Source organism: Megalops cyprinoides, chromosome 4, assembly GCF_013368585.1.
Source record: "Megalops cyprinoides isolate fMegCyp1 chromosome 4, fMegCyp1.pri, whole genome shotgun sequence".
Classification (NCBI taxonomy): Eukaryota; Metazoa; Chordata; class Actinopteri; order Elopiformes; family Megalopidae; genus Megalops; species Megalops cyprinoides.
In genome coordinates, this window is record NC_050586.1 from 8,713,712 (window position 1) to 8,723,435 (window position 9,724).

Here is a 9,724-nt window from a genome sequence, read left to right on the forward strand (position 1 = left end):
AACCTAAACGTGTTAAAAACAATGTCTGAATGTCAACTTGAAAGGAAAAATTATGGGTCTTACCAATTGGTTGTTCATTTTTGGTCATTGAAAAAAGTGAAGAACTAGTGAGTTCAAAAGTGTGTCATGTAAGTCGGAGGAGGAAAAAAAAAAAAAAAAAAAAATATATATATATATATATATATATATATATATATATATATATATATATATGATAAAACCTATATTAAAAGCCAAGTCTTTTCTAACCTCAGATATTTTGTATGTGTGGAGAGGTCTGTGATTTTGTGTCTCGCAGAGGTAAAATTGCATAGGTTTATAGAAGTTTGAAGAAAAGTGGATGTACATTATTTTTATGCATTGTTTCATGTTGTTTGTACTACGCTTTGATGAATGTAAAGGGAGGTATCAATTCTATTTACGTTTCTAAAGGAAACTTTGGCAAAAGCCTGGGGTGTCTCAATTGTCTTTTGTCCTTCAGTCTTTGTAATGTGTTTTGTTTTGGTATGATTGATATATGCAGCATAAATAACAGTCTTTGCTGGCGATAACTGAAAATCTAGATGAGGTTCTGATCATGACACACATTTTTTAGCAATTACGGTTCACACTCTGAACTCAGAAACAATGCATTACAGTAATGTTGTCATATAATACTATGAAAGACGGTTAGCGTCTTAATGAGCCACGTGTTAATGGTTTCCAGTTTGCACGGAGGATGGATGTGTGGGCCGTGATGTGTGTATCCATGTACACAGTGTGTGGTCAGTAAGGGGTCAAACAGTCAGGGTCAAATTCAAGACCGCTGGTTATGCTGACTTGGCTTCTGTCCGCCGCAGTGGCCTTTGGCTCCAGCCTCTTGTCCTGTTTCCGCTTATGATAGCACTATATTGATCGATGCACTTGAGTGCTGTTAATTAACTCTCACAGCCGCAAAAGAGAGATACAGCTCTCCCCAGAAGTGAATGTGTTCGCCCCCACATTGCAAAAGGCAGCAAGGCAAATTGCACTAATGATTTTCCCCACATTCATTTAGCCCCCTTTAATTAATCCCTACAGAGGTCGGCGGAAACCACAGGACAGCACTAGAGGCTTCATGTTTGCTTTGTCTTAATTATATTTCATAGGGAATCATAAAATTTAATTTGACATGAAACAGCGTTTCAGTTGAGGGTTTAGTCATATATGAGTTCAGTACCTTTGAGATGTTTTAGCCACCATATGTTCCACCAAGTCAACGATGCTCCACCACTGACTTGGAAGTTATGGGTAATAATATCGTCTGAATTTGGGACAGGACTTATCTGTGCTGGTTTCCTCTGTGAAAGCTTTGCTGCGACTCATGGTAATAGACCAAGGTAATTGGACACGGCATCACCACTCAAAGGAAACCCTTCTGTCTCCAGAGTCTAACACATTATGAGTAAGACGGTCTCTGATATTCATAAAAAAAAAAAAGTTTTTGGTAAGCACTGAAAAAGTAATACCGTCATTCAAAGTGCAGGAGGAGTCAGCACAAAGCTGATGATGGACCTCCGATAAAGGCTGACGACGTAACAGATGTTCAGCTGCCTCTCTGTGTTTATTCTTTTTCCTGTATTTTCAAAACTGCTGCATTCCAAGCATATGGTTGTGGATCTAATAATAATTGCAGTTTCAGAAGTCCATGGAAAACAGTGCATGCAGTGTCTCAACACTCCATTTGACAGGCAGAGGAGCTTGTTCTCTGCATATGCCGCAGAACAGTCTCTTCTGTGCAGGTTTTTTTTTTTTAATGATTCACATATCTAATGTAGTCAGGTACTACAGGCCGTGGCTTTTAAATCATACAAACAAGTGTTTTATGCCCAGAACTAAGCCTGATTTGTCATTCTTTTATGAAAAATCATCAACCAACCCAAAAGGTTGACCACGAAGCCAAGAGTAGTGTTGATTCTGTTATCCTTATGGTGAACTGGCCTCTATTAAATCTAAAGAACTGCACAACCATAGATGATCATTAGCAAGACAGAGCACAGGACTGACTTCATTATGTTAAACTGCTGAAATGATTGCATGTTTACTGAATGGCTTTAACTTGCATTGTTTTGGTGACTGCTTTGCAATGGCTTGACTATCAAAGAAAAGGAGCCAGATAGAGCTAATGAGCATAACATAACCACAAGAGCATAAAGGAGCATCTATGTAATGATGCAAGTTCCATATAACCTGGTTGTGGCAGTTTTATAATAAAATGAATAGGAGAAATAATATAGGAGCACATATGAGTTTTCGTCATACACCTAATTTGAATCTTAATTGTGACATCACAATGGAGCTGATTCTGTCCTATCTCTAACCTGAACAGCAAAACATCTGCTTATCATATGACCAGAGAGAAGAATGTTATGGGAAGTATTCGATGTAATGTAGCATATGAGGAAGACACATGTCCAGTGTTAGTATATGAGAGTTCCTGAGATGCGTTCCTGTGTGATTGTGCGCTAACCTACAACCGGGGCAATGCCCATGGTGGTGAGAGATTGTGGGTGCACACAGGATGCTAGTGTGGGCAGGTGCATCTAACGCCCCGAGCTTTCCAGATTTGAAAAGGCTCGCCTTTAGTTCCAGGTCTGGCTCAGTCCCAATGTTGAAGGGTCCTGGACCAAGCACATGGCCAGGACCCTTCAACTTCACACAGTTCAGGGAAGGCAAATCAATCTCCCCAAGTGACCCACAGCTCTGCATCACATACAAGGCCAAAGCAAACACCCAGAGAGGGACACCTGAGGTTGAGTTGACTTCACATGGTGTATATCCGTCTCCTGCAAATTGAAGTACTTCTTTGATTTTATTTTGCCCGCAGTATGTCAGTGGCTGAAATAAAACTACTGGCTACTTAGCTAGATTGATTTTTTTTTCAAGGCTGAGTGGTTGTGAAGGTCCTGGTCATTTTAACCACTATTATGAGTTATTATATCTGCAAGGTTTATATTATCATTCAGTGTCAAATAAACCATGACTTCATGTAGCAGAATGTAGGAGAAACCAGCCTTTTTGACATACGCTTCATTTTGGAGTGAGGATTTCACATATTTTGATGCCTCATAAGATTTGATGTCACATTGCCTTTTTAGTGTAGTTGATGCTTGAATTCAAAACATTCTCATGAATAATTTTAGGCTGGTAAGAACATATTTCTTCCATAAACTGCATGCATAGAGTCTCCATTTCAGCATTTCTGTGTCACTGTGGGCATTGAGCGTGATTTTCAGTCTCATAAGTAATCTCAATACAACAGCCACATAGAACCTCAAAAATACCATGCTGCTGTTACCTGTTCTGTCACCTCTGTGTCAGTTTGGGGACTCTGCTTGCTACATCACCAATACAGCTGTACAGTATAATTGTAAGTATATATATAAGTATAATCCTATTTTATTGAGTGCCAACCAGCAAGTCACAAATTTTCGCTTTAATCAGACTAAATGCATCTCTCTTTTTAAAACTGATTTAACAAGTTACCAAACATAATTTCGTGTGTTTCTGGTCAAACAAATCAGTAATGACTGAAATAATATTAATTTCTACTTCACTATGTTTTAAGGCGTACACTGAGAAATATTTACAGTAGTTTGGAACCCAAAATATACTGCAATTACAATTACAATTAATCAATTGCAATTAGCAAAATACCAAATGGAAATAATTTGATTAGGCTGAAAAATATATTCTTGAAAGTATATTCTCTTTATTTGGCTGTATACATCTGATTATACCCGAACCTTTTCAGAATTTCCTGTCATATGTATGTAAATTGATTAGTCCATTTTTCAAATGTGTGAAAGTATGTATGAATGGGACGAAAGACACAATGCCATAATACACACAGAGCTGAAATCCAAGGCTCCATCATGCTGTTTGGCTGAAAGCTCTAATCCAGACAATGCTCCATAACCCTGGCATTGCTGAATCATGATCAATGACATTCCCCAGGCAGGGGCGCCCTATCAAAGGCCTTGTACCACCTTGCAAACGAGGTTTGGAATCAGAAATTTCATTTCTGCAGGGCTTCAGAAATACCCATTGCTGGAGTGACATATTCGCTTTACCGTGCACATTCATCCCCCCCGTTCTACAAAACATAGCAGCTGCAATCTCCCCCAGCTGCCAGAATAAGACAAAGAATAAAGCAGTAAACATGGCACCAGACAGACACGGCTATGGCTGCCGTTTTTTTTTTTTTTCTGTTATAATATTGCTCAGCCACTGCTGCAGTATTCCAGAAATAGGGGTGAAACTCAGCCCCATGCAACATCTCTGGCCACTATCTTATTACATGCTGTAAAACACTGAAAGAATACTAAAACAGCACACTGTCTCAGTCTATCAAACTGACAATTGTGCTAAAGAAAATTACCATTTAGCTTTGGAGATTAATTCCACAACGCTGTGATTCCTTGAGGACAATCGCCAGTTCTTATCATCCAAACAGGTAATTGGTTTAATCCACTGACAAGGCTAATTATTTTAATCTGATTTGCATGTAGTGGAATCATCCCAAATTGCAGTGACTGGTGTGCGCCAGTTTTTAATTAGTGTATTCAAATATTTACACTTCCATGGCATCTCTCCTCCATAAGAATCCACTGAGACATCCTGTCCAATCTGCCTGCCTGGCTGGAGGAACTGGTGAAGTCATGAGAAACAACATCCATGGTTCTTTTGTGTGAGGGGAGTTTAAATCCTCTCTGTGTTTCTCCAAGCAGATCACTATCTCCGTTTCTTTCCCACATCAGCAACCTGTTGTAATCTGCTTCCCTACAGTCAACTGAGTTGCAGCCAGTGAGAAGCTCAATGGAAAGGGTACTTTTAAAGCGATGCAATTTTAATCAACACATGAGCAGTCCAGACAGGTAAAATTCAAGAAAAAGACTGGATAATGGATTATAAATGCATAATGCCTTTAGTCTGTGTGCTATGTCAAGTGACTGCGTTATAGAACAGTGACGGATCATGCCTTACTCGGTAACTCATATGCTTTTCCCCTATTTTCAGTCCGTCAGTCCGTCCCCCCGTCCCCCCCCCCCCCCCATACAAAATGGCAGATCAGAGATAAAAGTGGATTGCCCATTTTAAATCGTAAGGCACAGCATTCTTTGTTCATAGTATTCTTAGAATGTACAAATGTATGATTTTAGATATGAAACATGATTTTACATGCAATTTTACCCCTTTCACTCAGCATTTAATTATTCATAAGAAAGCACAACTATGCCAGCTGTCAGCTGCAATGTGCACCCTGGAGAATTCCTCTCAAAGAATCAAATGAGGTCTGTTTTCTTTTTGAAGGTCTTGGGTCTCATCCCTTATGGTGTTAAATCACTTAACAGGAAGCCAAGGGAAGCTGTAAGCCAGCCAAAATCAACCGTCCCGGTCTCCGCTTGGGAGAGGATGCTTCCTCCATGTTGCTTTTTCTGTGTCTTCAACCAATCAGATTTTTTGTTAAATCGTTGAAATGAAACAGTATCACGAGAGACCGCTGCACAAAATGTTATAAGATGAAAAGTGATTGACTAAGCATACCAAACAGATCAATGCAAAGGAATAATGGTGGGAACAAAATTATAAAAAGCTTATTAATTTATGGGAGTAGTAACAAATTGTTGTTGAGACAAAGTAAGATTATCCTAAGATAAGATCACCAATAACCACTAAACAAGAAAAAAAATTAAATTAAATTAAAATTAAATATAAACAGAATATAGATAAGATCAAAGGTAAGATAAAGGCTTTACATCTATTGCATCATTGATGAATCATAGATACACGCATTCTTGTGATGTACCTCTTGCTGGCATGAAGGTAAGTACATCTGAGATTCACATACTGCTGTGAATGTACAATATATGTTGCTTATAGTACTATTCCTGTGTACTTCTTTTATCTGCTGTTTAGATAGACAGTGCCTTTGGAGAGCTGTGTGATGATGTCATCTGATCCTTAAGAAAGGAAGCAGATCAGATCTATCCCACAAGAGTGCATTCGCAAAGAACATAATAAGATGACTTAAAAGCATAATCAAAAAATAATGTCTCTGGTATAGCAGAAATTTGATAAGGAGCTTGCTTTCATCTTATTACCATATTAAGAGCCCTGGTATAAAAATCTCTTTCCTCCATTTCATTAATAAGCAGAGAGCCCATCTGCCAGGGAATCTGAAAAGCGTTCACCTGCACTTGAATGCCTATTGTCCGTCCTGCCTTTCCATATCAGTAGCAAATGCTCGGTTCAATAACCGTCTCTCTGCTATATCCAAACACCACCCTGTTCGTAAACCCCCTATCCTTCCGAACTTCATCATTCTTATCTTAAATTGTAAAATATATTGCATTTTAATTACATATTTCCACTTATTTGGATAGTATATAGCATTATCCAAAGCAATGGTGGATTTTTCTCCCTGCTGTCATTAAGATGATGCTCCGTACTTGAGCATACAGTGGCAGTGCCCTTTGACTGATTTGAAATAACCATCCTCCAATCAGGAACTATTCTAGCCAGCACTCCACACTGAAATTAAATTCAATTTGCAGGTAAGGACACTAAGGCTGTACTCTCTGGGGTTCATCTCAAAAGCCTCTTATTAAGCTACACTTCATCTGAGTTTTATGATCTTTATATTATGAAGACAATAACTGCAACATATTAATATGAATACATGGCCTGATACCCAGAGCTAATGATGTTCGGGCTACGCAGATAAAGCCTGGTAATGCTTGATTCAGAATGCAGATGCTCAACTGATCTACAACCAATCAAACTATGGTAATGTCACCTTGCTCTTCCTTTCTGTACATTGACTACCTGTTATGGCTCAGAGAAAACTCAAGACTCTGGTTCTAGTCTGCTGCCCAGGAACAAAATCTGCACTCCCCTCTTAAAATCTATCATCTCATTCTATACTACTGTCAGGCCACTCCACTCTGCTACTTCAGGTCACCGAGTGGTCCCCTACTGAAAGCGACAACCCCTCTTTTTAACGTCCCTTCTCTACCCTTGCCCCCAAGTATTGGAATGATCTCCCCACGACTGTCAGAACAACTGACACTGCTGTCTATTTTCTGGCCCAAGACCCAAAACCCACCTACTGAGACTACATCTGGGCTCTCAGAACTCTGAGCCCTCCCACTCCTAAACACACAAAAGGTAGTAGTTGTAAAATGGATCCAGATTTAAGCATAAAAGCTTGGTGGCACTTCAAGCTTTTTGCAGCAGTAAAAGCTAAGTGGTAAATGTGTTGCAATACCAACTTGTAGCAAAGAATACCTGGTGGCTGTAAATTGGTGGTAATAGTTTAAGGTTATGCACCCTATGGCAACATTCTCTTTATGGCAGTGTTTCCTGCCAGGGCAGTATATTTCCAGGTTAGCAGTAATGATTTAGTTTTTATGTGGCTGACCACCTAACCCTATTCAAGGCACTGCTTTTAAATAACTCTGGATAAGAATGCCTGCCAAATTAATAAATGTAAATTAAAATGATGTAAATGAATATTAGGGGGTTATTTGGGGGTGGGTAGAGGATATAAAAGCAATGTCCCACCTGGGATTTGAAAATGCAACATATTGGCTGTAAGTGCAAATCACTGACCCCTATACTTTACATCATCATCCGTATGTGGAGGATCAGCAGAGAGAACTTTGGGCAGCATGGACCGGCAAATGCAGTCAAAGTCATTCCATCTCATATGAAACACTGTTCTAACATTACACTCATGGGTTTTATCTAGTAAAAACAGATAGCTTTGGAGATTTAGTCAGGGCCAAAATCTGATCTGATCTTTGAAGAGCTGGACCACCAGGGATCAGACACAGATTGCTAAAGAGACAGAAAGTAATCTCATTAGAAATGCTGGTACATCTTGTTAAAATCCAGTCTGTCAACCAAGTAGGAAATATGAAAAACCCAGTTGTCATCATAGCATACTCATACTTGAAGTATTAAACTAAGCTGTGGATTTAATTGATTTTAATGATAAAATGTCCAAAGCATCAAGTAAAACATTCCAGAGAGCGTGAGTACTACTTTAGAAGGTGAAAGGAATTGGTGCAATATCAAGCTAGTATTTGGGACTGGAAAAAAAAGATATAGGTAATATGCAGTCAGTGCAGTGCTGATTACTTTAACGATGGGATCTGAACCCAGTGGTCTCTGGCTCAAAGAGAACATCTTCCCGCAAGCAGGAACAGGAGCAAAAAAAATGTTTCCATGGGGACATAAACCAAGGCTTCCATGATGAAGAGCCATTTGACTGTGGATATTAATATGAAAAACATAATTAAGATGTTCCCATATGTTTTATTGAAATGTTTTTAAATCTGTAATATGCCAACAAGCAGCACATGAAAAAAATAATATGCTTCCGAAGTGCAGCAATAACATTTTATGATGATTTGCTTTTTAGTATACATCGTCTTAAGTGCATCTCAGCTATTTTTTAAATTCGTGCCTGACTTCTCGTAGTGATGCAGAATTTGTATCTTGTTCATTTATTTATGATAATGTTCATGTTGATTGTTTTATACAGTTGTAGTATTACAATTGGTTTCTGGACCACTGGGAAATATGTGAAAATCACTTATGATTTAAATGTAAATAAAGATTGTATCATTGTTATTCCTTAATTGTGCACCTGACAGTAATCATAATAAAGTATGGTGGCAAGTGCTTAAAGGGAGTCAGTACAAATTTACACATAGGACAGCAGCAGAACTGCTGCTGCTTAGAACGTCAAATTAGTAAAAATTGAACCTGATATGTTTGATTAGCTGAGGGGATGACATTTTGCTGTATCCTGCATTGATGATTTCAGTGCCCAATGTGCAGGAAAAAATGCTTGCACTGATAACCTCCAATCTTCTGTGTGTTGATTTTGTGTGAATATAAGCAAATGGACAAAATTGTATCTAATTTTTCAAATTGCTGTCTTGTCTCCTTTTAAAGAACTCACCTAGCAAGCAATAACTCTGAATAAAGGTGAAAGCAGAAAAAAACAAAGAAAACCAATGGCACCTATTTTAATTTAAAATTACTTTTTCAACAATTTTTATCATTTTATGGGTTTGATGTAATATTTAGTATTGGGTTCCACAGAACAACTGCAGGTAGCTTTTAGTCAAATAGATTTTATACTATATAATCACATTATGAAGCTTTTTAATCCTGGCAGTACTCACTATAATCAATAATAAATTAACTTTGCACTCCATGAAATCATCTGCTAAAACAGAGCAAAAGTATTTGATAAAGTATTAATAAGGTATATTTTTTCCATTTTTTGTCTAGTTGTGAATTAATAATGGAACTCTCAGGATGTTTCTAATGATTTATGCCGCAAGTGATATCAGTGATAACCATGTGTCCATGCAGACTTCATGCGGTATAAATTTTCATTGGAAACACTTGCCCATTATTGTACAACCCCTTTCTGTCAAGTTATTGAATATGTACCGTGCAATTGAGTAGAATCACTTGACAGCACTGATGTTGGCAGGCAGAAGGAGGTATGAAGTGGTGTGTTAGAATGAGCTTACTGCCTCTTCCTCCTTCTCTTGTAATAAGTGCCGCTTCACAAACCGGCACAGAGGGTAGCCTAAACAGCTCTCCATATCATTGCATGTATTACATCATGGTGGCTTAAGAGGCACTTGTCTTCTGCCCCGCGTACGCGGTTTACACATAA